Raw genomic sequence first — 16,052 nt, 5'->3', positions numbered from 1 at the left:
CAAATGACAAGAAAAAAGTTTGCGTAGAGTCCTCCTGGAACTAGTAAGAGAAGGACTTGAAGAACAGAATGATGAAATCATTTCCTGAAAAAACTGAGTCATGAAGAATGGAAGCCCTCGTATGACTGTGGGTAGGAATGCAAATTGGTTCAACCACTGCGGAAACACTATGGAGGTTTCTCAAAAACCACAAATAGAACTACCATATGATCCAGAAATTACATTTTCAAATATATATCAAAAAAACAAAACACTAATTCAAAAAGATACATACACTCCAATGTTCATAGCGGCACTATTTAATGTTACCAAGATATGGAAGCAACCTAAGTATCCATCAACAGATGAATAAATGAAAGATATGTGATGTACACACACACACACAGACACACACACACACACATGTATAGACATGCACACACACATATACACAATGGAATATTATTTAGTCATAAAAAGGAAGGAAATTTTCCCATTTTAAACATCGATGGACCTGGAGGATATTATGCTAAGTGCAATAAGTCAAACTGAGAGAGATTAATACTGTAATATGTCACTTACATGTGGAATCTAAAAAATATATAACAAACTAGTGAATATAAGAAAGAGAAGCAGACTCACAGAGACAGAGAACAAACTAGTGATTATCAGTGGGGAAAGTGGGGAAGGTAAATGTAAGGGTAGGAGATAAACAGATACAAAATATTATGTGTAAAATAAGCTACAAGGATATATTGTACAACATGGTAATATAGCCCATATTTTATAACTATAAATGGAGTTTAATCTTTAAAACTTTTGAATCACTATATCATATACTTTAACTTATGTAATAGTGTACATCATTTATATTTCAATTAAAAATGAATAAAATTTCTCTAATATATGAAAAAGGATGAATTGTTCAAGGTACTAGAGATAATTGCTCAAGGAGAAGGAGCCAAACATTAACTCACATTACTAGCTCAGTTCAGTTCAGTTGCTCAGTCATGTCCGACTCTTTGTGACCCCATGGACAGCAGCGTACCAGGTCTCCCTGTCCATCATCAACTCCCAGAGTTTACTCAAACTCATGTCCATTGAGTCGGTGATGCCATCCAACCATCTCATCCTCTGTCCTCCCCTTCTCCTCCCGCCTTCAATCTTTCCCAGTATCACGGTAATTTCCGATGAGTCAGTTCTTCTCATGAGGTGGCCAAATGATTGGAGTTTCAGCTTCAGCACCAGTCCTTCCAATAAATATTCAGGACTGATTTCCTTCAGGATGAACTGGTTGGATCTCCTTGCAGTCCAAGGGACTCTCAAGAGTCTTCTCCAACACCATGGTTCAAAAGCAACAATTCTTTGGTGCTCAGCTTTCTTTATAGTCCAACTTCACATCCATACATGACTATTGGAAAAACCATAGCTTTGACTAGATGGACCTTTGTTGGCGGATAATGTCTCTGCTTTTTAATGTGCTGTCTAGGTTGGTCATAACTTCTCTTCCAAGCAGCAAGCATCTATTAATTTCCTGGCTGCAGTCATCATCTGCAGCGATTCTGGAGCCCCAAAAAATAAAGTCTGCCCCTGTTTCCACTGTTTTCCCATCTATTTACCATGAAGTGATGGGACCAGGTGCCATGACTTTAGTTTTTTGAATGTTTTAAGTTTGAGTTTTAAGCAAACTTTTACAGGGCAATGTTAAAATGTTTAATATAAATGACTCCTGAAATTTCCAGAAGAGCATTGACTGATGCATAACTGATTCATGTAAGCAGGAATCAACCATGAAAATCTCCTCAGCCACTCAAAGGGTTTTATTTTGAAGTTAAAGTAAGCCATTAAGATTTTTAAACTAGATAGCACTTATATCTATGAAAGACCATGATGACAATGGCATAGAGACCTAATTAAAGTTGAGTAGAAACAAAGATATTGTTATATGTTAGAAATGTATATAGGTGCTACATCACTGGGGTGGAAACTAAGTCATTAACTTGCGAATGGAAAGAAAAGGGAAAATATCAAGAAATATTCATAATGGTGAGTTGAATTGTAGCATTTGGAAAGTAGGGAATGGCTGTTTCTAGTTTTCTAATATGATCATTACATTCCCTTGTATTGCAATTAAAGAGGACAAAAGTGTCTTGCACGTAGGAGCTAGGTGGGAGTTTGGAGAATATGCATTATTTACAGGAGAGAACAAAGTTTACTAGTGACCAATTAGACTTAAAAGTTTTTATGCCTTCTGATTTAATGTTATTTTGTTAGAAGTATTCATGGCATATTTTTTACTTTTTAAGTGTGATGATCAAAGGAATGACTTTGATAAGTTAAATTCACAAAACAGCATTAAGCAATTTAATATATTTAATCAAATCTAAGTGACCTTGTCCAAGGTGTCTTTTCTTTCATTGATCTATTTAATTCTTAGTTATTTGCCTTGAAGTCATGTTTTGGATGTGCACACAGGTACTTTGCTTTTTCCTCTGTGGCAATGGTAACATTAGGACATGAAAGAAGACATTAGACTTGAAAGAACACAGGTAGTAGTTTAAAGGCAATTTTATTTTCAAGTCCCCATTTGGTAGTCATTCTCCCTGACTCTTCCTGAACCACAGGAAAATGCCCAGGTGTAGGAGATAGCATCTGTGAAAAATCAAGGGAGAGTGAGTGAGGACGTGCTAGGTAGCTTACGGAATGCATCCATCCTCAAATCTACAGTCAGGGTCATATTAGCAGAATACAACCTAGGGCTTGTCAGAAGCACACGAACTTTTCATTTTGTATTTGCAGGACAAATAATTCTATTTTTGTTGTTATTTAGTCGCTAAGTCATGTCTGACTCTTTGTGACCCCATGGACTATATAGCCTGCCAGGCTCCTCTGTCCGTGGGATTTCCCGGGCAACAATACTTGAGTGTGTTTCCATTTCCTTCTCCAGGGGATCTTCCTAACCTGAGTTAGGCAGACAAGCTTCGGCAGGCAGATCCAGGGAAGCACCAATTCTATTTTTATATCATTTATTTATTTAGGTTCTCTTTCATGACATTCATGAGAGATTATAAATTCAATAGCGAGTCTGGAAAAATAGCTTTTGGACCAAGAAACATTGAAGTACAACCTCTCTATGCTTATTATTCCACTGACTATTGGATGAGTGTTTCTATTTCAACATCAAATAACTTGAAAGTAAGTCTGAGGAGCACCTGATTAGTTGGCTAGTTAGGTGATTGTTGCAAAGTAAGTTTCCATTCATAGTTCAAAGAAGCATGCATGAAAATATAGAGTGCTGTGTGCCATAGACATTCTTAGTCATAACAACACATTTATTTAAAGGGCTGCATAAGAAGGAAGGGAGATTAAAGAAAGCATATGAGGGGAAAAAAATAAAATCAGTAGCTGATCACTGGCAGTACCTCTTGCTTGTACTGAGGATGTTCATAGCAGATATGCTTGGTCAGATCAGCTACCATGGCCCTTTGTCAGGTGGTGGAAAATTTGATTAAACTGAAGAATTCTGATAGTGGTTCAAAAGACTTAAGAAGCTATGTTAAAGTTTACCTTTGTTCAAAGAAAATAAAACAGTCAAACTTTTTTTCAACTCAGCGAATGTCTTGTTTTTTTTTAAGATCCTAAATTCTGCAATGACTGATGATTTCTTGCTTCCTCTATCCATTCAAATTATTTACCCCATACTTGAAGTAGCAAGTTCAATATGATTACATCAGTATGAGTTCTAGATAATATTAATTTTCAGCTGTGAATATGGTTAGACTACCTGCAGCTTCACATCCGGAAAATGTTGCCTCTTGTCTTCTATAATTAATCTGCTCCATAAGTAGGTGCTCTCAAAGTTCATGATAACAGGATGCTTTCTCAGATTTTATTACCACTTTTAATAGTCTTAGAGGAAAAGTGTTTAATATTTTTATGTTTAACTCAATAAACAGTTGGTAAATAGGGCTGCATTTCTAGGCAAACTGAATTTGTAATATTTGACATCAAATACAACCCAGATTTAATTGCATAAGACCTTGAATCAAGCTGGTTTTGCAAGTGTGCCCTATTTTAGTGTCGTAAATACAAGTAACTATTTTTTTTTTAATTCAAGAAAATTTTTCATGTCACTGTCACTTTGTGGTTTTGTGTTTTACTGTTTCAAATTTAACTTCCACCAGACTAATAAAGTGATGTCTATAAACTTGGAAATATGTTTAATGACAGAATACTAAATACTTTTAAATACAATACATTTGGACAAAACAAGGTAATTGCTCACACTTTGGACAATCTTACCTCACAGAGTCAGGCTTTCTCTAAAAATGTGGTTGTTTATAAATAAAACGAAACAAGAAGCCACCCTCTTTGTCAAGGGCTTCCACGATCGCTAAGTGGGTAAAGAGTCTACCTGTAATACAGGAGCTGCAAAATACATAGGTTCAATCCCTGGATTGGGAAGATCCCCTGGAGGAGAAAATGGCAACCCACTGCAGTATTCTTGCCTGGAGAGCCCCATGGACAGAGGAGTAAGCAAGAGGTAATTCCCTTACATTTTGCATTCAGTTTCTTCTATCTTTTTGTTACCTTTAAAAGCTTAGACAGATTTTGTTTGTTTTAAGGCTTACTGATTTATTATCCACATCTGAATTGAGATAATTGATATTGATCTCTATGCCTTGTAGATTATCATTGTCTAGGGAGGAAGTTATTCTAACGGTAGTATATCTGGAATAAGTAGCATTCTTGACAGGAAAAAAAAAAAAGGTAATATCTAAACCTGAGGAAGAAGGTTTGATCTTGTGAGTCTTAAAATTGTTAAACTGGGGAGAGCATGAATACTGTAGTAATAGTGTATGAAGCTTTCTTTTCTAAGAGCTAAAAGTACTCTGGATAGGAGAGACACTGAAAAGAGAAAAAAATAAATGAGTAAACAAAAAGTCATTTCAGCAGGTGAGTCCTTGACATGAAAAAGAGCTAATCTGAAGTGGCTGGAGACTGAGTAGACCTTCAGAATCATTTTTAATGAACAAAGTGGCAAAGGGACTTTACACTTTACCCTTTAGGCATATGAATGAGAATTCTTTTTGTCAAAATTTCTTGTACATCTCTTTGCTTCAAAACACACCTCTTTCTTTCCCCTTCAGAATGTATTTCTAGATTCTGAATAAAGAATTTGTTCTCTATGTTTTTTTCTCCCTCTGCATACAATGATGAAAATCTTCATTCTTTAAAACAAAACATAGTCAAATGTTAAGTAACATTTCCACCTTTATATTTGGACACAAAAATTAAATAGATAAATACACAAATAAAAGGGTTAGCTATGCAATGCTAGGATATGCCTCCTAATTCTCCGTGAATATAAATATCATGTCATAGCCCACAGTAATTGCTGCCAAGATATCACTGATAACCTACAATTCAGATAATTACAGTATGATGGTATGCAAGGGGTTTTAAACATGTGACTCTTAGTCTCTCTAACTAAATCTCCTCCAAGAGCATTCCTTACCCACTAGAGTCTGACATGTCTCATGCACTTTGAAAGCTTCCACTCTATTCCAGAAGCCTTATGCATTTGAGAATTTATACAAGAAGCTAACTTAGAAAGTCAATGCATTTAGATTAAAAAGAGGTGATAGATTTCATCCAACCCCACACCCACATTTTACGAACAGGTCAGTTAGGCCAGGAGGATGGTCTAATGGTCAAATCGTGTTACAAAAATGCCAGGAGTAACATTTTAATATTATTAGTTAATATACAACATAGGTATATCACAGATATATTATCATAATTTTTCTGGTTTTATTTACCCTGGCTTTATAGTAGAACAAGAAAAGAATGTAATGAAATGATACTGTTATTTATATGCACATTAAAATCACTGAAATATACAATGGCCTAAGAAATGATATAGGAAGACTAACATGAAGATTACAAAATTTACCTTAAATCTATAGATAATTGAAAAAATAGGAAACACCAAACTAGCAATAAAAATATCAGGCTTCCTATTATAACACATTATCCCAACAAGTCAAAGTATACTGTCACTATAAACTATCTTAACTCCATAAATAAATTCAATATTTTTCCCCCAAACATGTTACACACACAGAAACTTAACACTCTGAATACCAATTTTATTTTTATCTATATTATAGCATATTCTCAAAATGACAAAACCCTAAGTTGTCACTGTATTTAATAGGCTCACAATTTAAATCAATTGAGCTAACTGCAATTCACATGAAGTTGCAGAATTCACATGAAACTGTACAAAATAATAAAGATCCTATTTATCCTTCGTTGCTGTTGTTCAGTCACTGAGTTGGACCTGACTCTTGGTGACCCTATGGACTGTAGCCCACTAGGCTCCACTCTCCATGGGATTTCCCAGGCGAAAATACTGGAGTGGGTTGCCATTTCCTTCTCCAGGGGATCTTCCCCATCCAAGGTCGAACCTGAGTATCCAGCACTGGCAGGCAGATTCTTTGTGGCTGAATCTCCTGAGAAGCCCCATGTATCCTTGGCTCAGTTCCAGCAACGGCAGTGTCTTACAAAATATATACATTCTTAGAACTGGGATTTCTACATTACAGTCAAGACACAGAATTTCCATCGCTACCTAGATTTTTCCTATTGTCCTTTTACAGCCACACCAATATACTTTTCTACCTTGTCTCTACTCTCTGGAAAGCACTAATCTGTTCTTCATTTCTACAATTTTAACATCAATTTTTACAAACTTCCTAAGGATAGAAATATTTGAAAGAAAAGCTGAGCTTTTAAATCAGCAATAGTATTTTATATCATTGTTCTTTCAGTATATGGAATTCATTTTCTCCTAAATTTTATTGTTAAGTTAGTTTTTACATTATCTATCACTATAGATTTATCAACTGATATTCCTTATTTAATAAAACTTCCCCATTGTTTACATTTTGGAAAAGGTCAGTTTTCATTCCAATCCCCAAGAAAGGCAATGATGAAGAATGTTCAAACTACCATACGATTGTGCTTATTTCACATCCTACCATCATAATGCTCAAAATCCTTCAAACTAGGCTTCAACAGTATGTGAACCAATAACTTCTAGATGTACAAACTGGGTTTAGAAAAGGAGAACTAGAGATCAAACTGCCAACAGCTGTTGGATCATAAAACGAGTAAGGAATTTTTTTTTTAAGTCTACTTCTGCTTTATTGACTATGCTAAAGCTTTTGACTGTGTGGATTACAATAAGCTGGGGAAAATTCTTGAAGAGATGGAAATACCAGACCACCTTACCTGTTTCCTGAGAAACCTGTATTCGGGTCAAGAAGCAACAATTAGTACTGAACATGGAAGAGCAGACTGGTTCCAAATAGGGAAGAGAGCACATCAAGGCTGTACATTTTCATCCCGTTAACTTATATGCCAAGTATATCATGAGAAACACTGGGCTGGATGAAGCACAAGCTGGAATCATGAATGCTGGGAGAAATCTAAACAACTTCAGATGACACCACCCTTATGGCAGAAAGTGAAGGGGAACTAAAGAGCGTGTTGATGAAAGATCAAAGAGGAGAGTGAAAAAGCTGGCTTAACACTCAACATTCAAAAAATTAAGACTGTGGCATCTGGTCCCATCACTTCCTGGCAAATTGATGAGGAAACAATGGAAACACTGACAGATTTTATTTTCTTGGGCTCTAAAATCACTGAGGATGGTGACTGCAGTCACAAAATTAAGATTCCTGCTCTTTGGGGGAGAAAAAAAAAAAAAAACTATGACAAACTTAGCATATTAAAAAGCAGAGACATCACTTTGCAAACAAAGATCTGTATAGTCCAAATATAGTTTTTCCAGTAGTCATGCAGAGATGTAAGAGCTGGACCATAAAAGGATGAATGCTGAAGAATTGATGCTGTCAAATTGTGGTGCAGAGAATACTCCTTAGAGTTCCTTGGGCAGCAAGGGAATCAAAGCGGTTAATCCCAAAGGAAATCAACCCTGAATATTCATTAGAAGGACTGATGAGGAAGCTGAAGCTCCAATACTTTGGCCACATGTTGTGAAGGGCCTACTCAATGGAAAAGACCCTAATGCTGGGAAAGATTGAAGGCAGGGAGATAAGCCAGTGGCAGAGGATCCAATTGGATGGCATCAGAGAATCTGACTGGATGGCATCACCAACTCAATGAACATGAATTTGAGAAAATGCTGGGAGATAGTTAAGCACAGCAAATGCTGGCATGCTGCAACTCATGGCATCACAAGGCGTTGGACATGACTTAGAGACAACAACTATGAGAATTTAAGTGAAAATATGAAGTACAAAACATTAAATTGGAATTTAGGTACTGGATCACGTTACTTCTTAGTGATATGTCTTTGGAAGACAGAATTTTGGTGCCGTATGTATTTTAATTTAAAAATTTCAGAGGTTGCAATCATCCTTAAAACTCACAAAATGTATGATTCCATTTATAATAAAATGATTTTCACAGAAAGGACTTGAATCTTTTCTTCAAAGGTAGTTTACTTTTCTTTTTTTTTTTTAAATATAAAGTAGCAGAACTGAAGTGACTTAGCAGCAGCAGCAGCAGAACCACAAACATGGCAAAAAATAAACATGTTTTAAATGCAGCAGAATTGGTTCATGCCTACTGGAATTTGAACAGACATGGCATATCTGGCCAATTATTGTCACAGCCATGTATGATTAATTTTATTATGCAAGGATCTCTACATTTTAATGCCAGAGATGGTAAATTTCAGGGCTTAAATATTATGATATGTATTACTTATACTTGTGTCTTGGTATAACCCTTCTTTCATGCCTCCTCATTCTTGTCCATATGAATCTCAGAGGATAAATACACTTGTAAGGAAAAAATATAAAGGAGCTATTTAACTAAAAATTATGTAAGACAATTATTCATTCATTCAAAAATAGTGCCTAATATACACCATGTACTTCTCTACATGTTGGTAATGTTCAGTTCAGTCGCTCAATCATGTGTGACTCTTTGCAATCCCATGAATCCCAGCACGCCAGGCCTCCCTGTCCATCACCAACTCCTGGAGTTCACTCAAACTCATGTCCATCAAGTCAGTGATGCCATCCAGCCATCTCATCCTCTGTCGTCCCCTTCTCCTCCTGCCCCCAAGCCCTCCCAGCATCATGGTCTTTTCCAATGAGTCAACTCTTTGAGTGAGGTGGCCAAAGTATTGGAGTTTCAGCTTTAGCATTAGTCCTTCCAATGACTGATCTCCTTTAGAATGGATTGGTTGGATCTCCTTGCAGTCTAATGGACTCTCAAGAGTCTTCTCCAGCACCACAGTTCAAAAGCATAAATTCTTTGGCGCTGAGCTTTCTCCACAGTCCAACTCTCACATCCATAAATGAACACTGGAAAAACCATAGCCTTGACTAGACGGGCCTTTGTTGGCAAAGTAACGTCTCTGCTTTTGAATATGCTATCTAGGTTGGTCATAACTTTCCTTCCAAGGAGGAAGCGTCTTCTAATTTCATGGCTGCAGTCACCATCTGCAGTGATTTTGGAGCCCAGAAAAATAAAGTCTGACACTGTTTCCACTGTTTCCCCATCTATTTGCCATGAAGTGATGGGACCAGATGCCATGATCTTGGTTTTCTGAATGTTGAGCTTTAAGCCAACTTTTTCACTCTCCTCTTTCACTTTCATCAAGAGGCTCTTTAGTTCTTCACTTTCTGCCATAAGGGTGGTATCATCCCCATATCTGAGGTTACTGATATTTCTCCCGGCAATCTTGATTCCAGCTTGTGCTTCTTCCAGCCTAGAGTTTTTCATGTAGCAGTGAACAAAAAGAATTCTTTCTCTCTTGGAGCTGACATTCATAACGTCATAAAAACAGTCATTTTTGATAGCCACATGAAAAAGCAACACTAAGGAAGACAAGGCAAGGCTTTTGCAGCTCTATAGGGACACATAACGTTTCAGTATTTCGGCAGACACCAGGAAGCACAAGTCCTTTGCTCTTGTTGTTCGACACAGTGATTTGTTGCAAGTTTTATTACACTTCCCTTGGTGGCTCAGACGGTAAAGTGTCTGCCCACAACGTGGGAGACCTGGGTTCGATCCCTGGGCCGGGAAGATCCCATGGAGAAGAAAATGGCACCCCACTCCAGTACTCTTGCCTGGAAAATTCCATGAACTGAGGAGCCTGATAGGCTACAGTCCATGGGGTCGCAAAGAGTCGGACACGACTGAGCGACTTCACATTCACCTTATTACACTTAGTGAAAATATGGAGAATGCCAGGAAAATGTTCTTCATGAATTTAGCAATAAACTACAGAAGAGGTGCCTATCAAAGAGAATTTTCACCACAGAGCAGAATTGCAATGACTTTTTGTTTCATAAACCCAGCAGTGCCCATCAATCAGAATGGGTAACAGACTGCGAAGATAAAGTAGAAGTTTCATGAAGTCGGATACTACCAGATAACTGATGCATCTTGGAAACACATGCTAAAGGCAGTTTTGGAGCTTCCCAAACCTCCCAGAAGTGCTGTGTTGGTGTACCATGATCGAAAACCACTGCACGTTATCTTGGGTCACAACCGATTTGAGCTAAAGCTACCGTGAATAAATTATGTGAGTGCAGACACCCTGTGTGCACTCAACTTTCTACCTCTGGACCATGGAATTTGTAAAAACCTGTCCAGCTCTTCCTAGAATTTTCAAAGTGTTAATACCCCCTCAGTGTACAAGTCTCTCCGCTTTCAGAGGAACCATTCTGAAGTGCAGTATACGTGGCTCCTAAAGGCTCCTCATCATAACAGATTCCTAATCACCAGAGGGGTAATAAGTCAATCGTGTATCTAATTCCCTATGTATTCCTTGATCCCTACCTAACTCTCCATGTTCCTTCATGTAAACTTTCTGAGATTATCCTGTAACAAATGATATAGGCTCCAGAGAACCTAAAAGAGGGTTAGAATTCCTCATTAGGGGTAAAGAGTCAGTAACATACTAGTTTCACATATAAGGATGTCCTTGGTTTGTGAATGTTTTACTTTAAAACCATAACAAATGAGGAATCCAAATAAGTAATAAAGCTAATACTTCATCTCTTACCAATTTTGAATGAAGAAAAGAGATGTAATTAAGGGTAAATAAGCAATTATAAAGCAAGGATGGTTAAAATATACAATTGCGTTCATATATAATATTTTTCTGTAAGTTAGTTATCTAATATTAACTGTTCTCTTAATCATGATCATATGCTTAAATAGCAAATGTAGCTAATATTGCCTGAATTTGAAACAATGGAAAATCATTTGGAATTCTCTGAAAATATTTTTATCAAGTATAACCTTTGTTATAAGAAATAGAAAGAAATAAAAAGTAACATAATCCCTATATTTCATGCAGTAGAGATACAAATTCTGTATGTGAAAATATCAATAAGACAAGTTAGCAGTAATATATCATAAAGGATATAACTAGACACTTGGAAGTCAAAACTGGGAAAGTTCAGTTAATGTTCAAAGAAAGTATGGTAAAGAAGGAATCATTTGTAAAAATTTTTGTTGCTGGAAAGAATACTGACATGCAAAATTGCTGTATGCAGGGGGAATGGTATAAATAGAAGTGCCAAATTATAACAAATCCTCAGGAACTGGTGACTCAAATCAAATTAACTGGAATAACACAGTTGTTTGGAAGTGATTAGAAAAGATTTGGAGATAGATTGTGAAATCCTCAAAAAACATGGATGCTGCATTACTTTAATCCAAAAACAGTAAGTGAAGAATTGAAGTCACTCAGTCGTGTCCGACTCTTTGTGACCCCATGGACTGTAGCCTACGAGGCTCCTCTGTCCATGGGATTTTCCAGGCAAGAGTACAGGAGTAGGCTGCCATTAAATAAACTTTTGTTAGATTAATTTATCTTATCCTTAGATTTGATCACTGTGTATCTTTAGGAACAAAAGAAATAGTGGTTTGAGATTGGAGGGTGCTTTTAGTTACAGGAATCGCTGGAGAAACAGTACTGGGCATAAGCAGGAAACAATGAAAGCCCAACTTTGGACTGAAATGAAAAATGAAGAGTAGACGGTCTGTGTGAATATAGCAGAATAGATCCACTGGGGAGCCCTGGCAATCTGCACGTTTCCACATAAGCCAGACATAGGCAACTCTTATTACAGATTGGTCCAAGTCTTGACATACGGTTTCAGGATCGTCCTTGGAACATGGTGGGAGTAATGTACCGACCACCTCCCTACCTTGCAGACGTTCTCTGTCTTGCAGACAGCTGCCACAGTGTACTTCCCTTTGTCTTCGCTTCCCTTTATGTCCCATCTCTCTTTTGAATGTAAAGTTGCTTGGCTATAATCTAACACTGACTGGTCAATGTTAAAATGACCCACTGCTCATGTCTCCTGTCTTCTGGACCATCCGGTTTGGTTTCATTCTGTGGGACTAGGGATGCGAGGAGCTGAAGAAATGCTGATCTTGTTTTTCTGTATATGTAACAAACTGTTAATTCCATTAAAAAAAAAAAAGGAAGAGGAAAAAGTCATTTGCAAAGAAGTATAAATTTAATAATTTAAAAGGGAGAATGGAGAAAGTTGATGATGGAAATAACTCAAGATTGGGGATTGTAAAACTGGCAAGGACTATACAATTTTGGAGTTATTTGAATGGAACCCCAAGAATATCTACTCATGTCTCCCATTCAGAAAATGAAAGCAAACGTTCTGCAGTGTGTACAGAGTTTTAAAGGATTAATTACTGGGGGAGGCGAGTCAGATAACTATTTTCTTAAAAATCAAGAAAATGTAATCAAAGTGATAAACAGGACAACTTGGAAATAAGAAAGGTTGAGTATGAAAACTTAAAATAAGAAAACTAAATCACGATCTCTAAGACCCTATTGAATCTTTTAGTTATCATTTTATCCTTCTGCATGTTACAAAGTAGATGATCAATATAATGGAATGTTTTTTAAAGTAAACATATTCAAATACTTTCTTAACCCCTGTTTACACTTTGTCACTGTATATTCTAACACACACACACAAAACAATTGTGTTTTCTGTTATAAAAGTTTTGAGAGATCCATTAAAAACTCAGTATGGATAAAAATTATATATTAGTATCTTAAAGTTTTAGTCTATCAAAAAATATGTACTTTAGAGCAGTTATATGTAACACTACTATAACCGGAGACCTTTTTGTGATCTTTATTTTTCATAATTAGTAATGTTTTAATGAGATTTAAGAAAAACTTTGAACCTATTATTCTAACATTCATAGAATAGCATACGTTTGTGAGCACTGTCAAGCATGTGCTGAGCAATACTCGTTACTGTTAGCAAGAAAACATAAACACTTCAATAAGTAAAGCTACTTTTATTACTCATTCTTGTTGGTAATTAAAAAGTAATAAGTTCTTAACAAATGATGGCAAGAATGTGGAGACAGTGAACTACTGTTGATGGTACTGTAAATTTTTGCAACCACTATGGAAAACCATATGGAGGCTTTTCAAAACGCTAAAAACAGAACTATCATATCATCCAGCAATTCCATTCTTGAATGTTAAAAGAACTTGAAAACACTGATTGAAAAGATACACCCCAATGTTCATAGCAACACTGTTTATAATAGTCAAGATATGGAAACAAACTAAGTGTGCATCAACCGATGAATGGATAAAGATGTGGCATTTAAAATAATGGAATCTTGTTCAGCCATAAAAAAGTGGAATAATGCTCTTCGTAGCAACATAGATGAACCTAGAGATTCTCATACTAAATGAAGTAAGCCAAACAGAGAAACACAAGAAACATATGATCCTGCTTTTATGGGAATTATTTTAAAAAATGAACGAATACACAAAACAGAAATAGACCCACAGACATAGAAAAGAAACATAGTTACCAAAAGGCAAAGTGGGAGGGAAAACAGTAGGTGTTTGGGATTACCATACACACACTACTACATACAAGCTAAATAATCAACAAGGACCTACTATATAGCACAGGGAACTCTACTCAATATTTATAATAACCTATGGAAAAAAGAATCTGGAAAAACCAGATATCTGTGTATATTTAACTGAACGACTTTGTTGTACACCTGGAACTAACACAACACTGTAAATCTACTATACTTCCAATATAAATAATAAATAGGGTAAAAAACAGACTCACAGGCAGAGAACAAACTAGTGATTACCAGTGGAGAGAGCGTGAGAGGGGTAGGCAAGATAGGTGCATGGGTTAAGAGCTACATCCTCACATGCTACTATAGTATGGAAAATAAGTAAACTAAGCGATTCACTACGCTGCACACACCGGACAAAATGACACTGTACATCCACCACAATCAGTAAAAGTTAATGAGCTTCAGATTCTTATTTTCACTAAAATATGTGATACTTACGTTAATTATTACTTTAAATTTCTAAGTGTATCACAGTATGTCAAGGTCTCCTTTGGATACCTTCCCCAAAAAAGTTTTACCTTCAAGAGCTAAAGTGAAAGCAAGGAAGTCAGTAACGAAGCCTACAAGGGGACAATGTACCCTGGTGTACCAGAGGACTTCCAGGAATAAAGATATCCATCCTTTCAGTAAGGCAAAGATCTGAAAGTCAGTTTTTCTCACTTGACGGTAGAGCAGTATAATCAGAGTAAAGTCCTCTTTGGACAGTTGTGAACATAATAGGAGAGAAAGTCATATATTTACCATGCTGTAATAGAATATTTTGTAATAATACTCATTTTGAAGTACTGCCAAGGCTTTTGTAAGAAGTAATGGAAATGCTGCATTAGTATGAATAAGAAACGATGATTCTCTCCAGCAATAAAATGAATGATAGCATTCTTTATTACCGTTGCCAGAAAATTTATACTGACAAGTATACCCATATAATTCATGGCATGACATAGAACGCTGTATTGTCTTGTTAAATAAGGGAGCATTTTAATTTAAGATAAATTGTACTTTACAAGCTGGTACAGACTTCATAGATCATTGATCAAAGTTCTAATCATTAAGATTGATCTATTTAAGTTAAAAATGAATTTTCAAATACTCTGATTATGGAAAAAGAAAGTTTAACTGTAGCCATGGGTTAAGATCATAATCTGGAGAATATTAAAAGTGAGATTCTTTATGAAAAGAGGTTTCTTTGGTAATGTTAGTTTCTAAAGATTAAGGATGCCTCATGCTTTGCTTAGTTTAAGGAAGAAAAATAATTTTGACATTTAGCAAGAATTATATATGAAAATTATGGTGTTACTGGAGATACTTTAATCACTTTTTGGCCTGAATCATGTAATGGATGCTATTAATAGAAGTAATTTATTCAATGGTCTCACTCTGATTCAATTGGTTTGAATCAGCAAAGTGTGATCTAAAATAGTCACTGGCTGAAACAGACTGATTTTCATGTCACTTTTCTAGAATAACACTTCAATTAGATATTCCATGATACACAGTATCTTACAACTAACCACCTAAATCTATTTTTAAAAAATTTCATTTTAACTCTAAATATTTATTGGGTAATAGGCAAGAGTCAGGAATAAAAATATCTTAAAGCTCTAAAAATCAACTTGAAAATTATATGAATATCAATAAATTAATAAAAGGGAAAAATTTTGGTAACATTTAAGCTACTCAGTTATTACCTTAAAAATACAAACAATAGTTTATTTTTAAATTAAAGTTCTTCAACAAATGTTGATTTTTATAATGTATATGCACATTTTGATGTCAAAATTTAATGAAATACAAATATATATTCTTCAAGATACCAGTTCATGAATTGGAAGACTCAGTATTGTTAGGATGTTCAATCTTGATCTATTGAGTCAATGTAATTCCAAAGTCTCATTAAGCTATTTTATAGCTATGACAAATTAAATTTAAAGCCTATATGGAAAGGCGACATGCTTACATAGCCAACACAACACTGAAAAAGAAGAAAAAATTGGAGTTCTTGATCTGATTTCAAGAGTAACTGTTAAGGTAATCAAGATGGTGTGATATGTCTAAAGAAAAGACATACAGATCAATGG

General features: G+C 35.8%; 1 long non-coding RNA gene across 1 annotated transcript in view; it reads right to left on the bottom strand.

Annotated features, from left to right (window-relative positions):
• Positions 1-4,987: 4,987 nt before the first annotated feature.
• Positions 4,988-16,052, bottom strand: part of LOC133251733 (uncharacterized) — a 39,123-nt gene continuing 28,058 nt past the window's right edge. Inside the window, exon 2 of the long non-coding RNA XR_009737763.1 lies at positions 4,988-5,210. This is a non-coding gene — a long non-coding RNA (uncharacterized LOC133251733). The remainder of the gene's footprint in view (positions 5,211-16,052) is intronic.

The sequence above is a fragment of the Bos javanicus genome, chromosome 7 (genome assembly GCF_032452875.1).
Source record: "Bos javanicus breed banteng chromosome 7, ARS-OSU_banteng_1.0, whole genome shotgun sequence".
Taxonomy (NCBI): domain Eukaryota; kingdom Metazoa; phylum Chordata; class Mammalia; order Artiodactyla; family Bovidae; genus Bos; species Bos javanicus.
Note: the sequence above shows the minus strand (reverse complement) of the source record. Positions and strands in the feature narration are given on the sequence as shown.